We start from the raw sequence: 751 nt of genomic DNA, 5'->3' as shown, positions 1-751 counted from the left end.
GGTGGAAGATGTTGGTGTGGTTCTTAATGAATACTTTGTGTTTCTCGTTACAAAAGAGCGGTATGATGCAGATATTGTAGTTAAGGAAGATGAATATGAAGTACTTGATGTGATATACATAGGGAGAGAGAAAGTATTAATGGGGTTAGCATCCTTGAAAGTTGATATGTCACCAGGTCCGGATGGCATGTATCCAAGCTGTTAAAAGCAGCAAGAGAGGAAATAGCAGAGGGTCTGACCATCATTTTCCATTCCTCACTGTGTACAGGAGTGGTGCCAGAGGATTGGAGTACTGTTAACATTATACCTCTGTTTACAAAGAGAACAATGGATAAACTGAAAAATTACAGGCCAGTCAGTCTAACCTCAGTAGTGGGCAAGTTATTGGAATCTATTCTGAGAGACAGGATAAATTGCCACTTAGAGAGGCACAGGTTAATGAAGGACACTCAGCATGGATTTGTTAAGGGAAGATCTTGTTTGGCCAACTTGATTGAATTTTTTGAAGAAGTAGCAAGTAAGATAGATGAGGATCGTCATGTTGATGTGGTCTACATGGATTTTAGTAAGGCTGTTTACAAGGTCCCACATGGCAAACTGGTTAAAAATAAATAAAATCTCATGGAATCCAGGGAAATGCAGCAAGGTGGATACAAAATTGCCTCAGTGGCGGGAAACAAAAAGTAATTGTTGATGGATATTTAATTGACTGTTTCCAATGTCGTTCCACAGAGCTCAGTACTTGGTCCCC

Source organism: Heterodontus francisci, unplaced genomic scaffold, assembly GCF_036365525.1.
Source record: "Heterodontus francisci isolate sHetFra1 unplaced genomic scaffold, sHetFra1.hap1 HAP1_SCAFFOLD_276, whole genome shotgun sequence".
NCBI classification, from domain to species: Eukaryota; Metazoa; Chordata; class Chondrichthyes; order Heterodontiformes; family Heterodontidae; genus Heterodontus; species Heterodontus francisci.
This window is presented reverse-complemented; position numbering follows the sequence as displayed.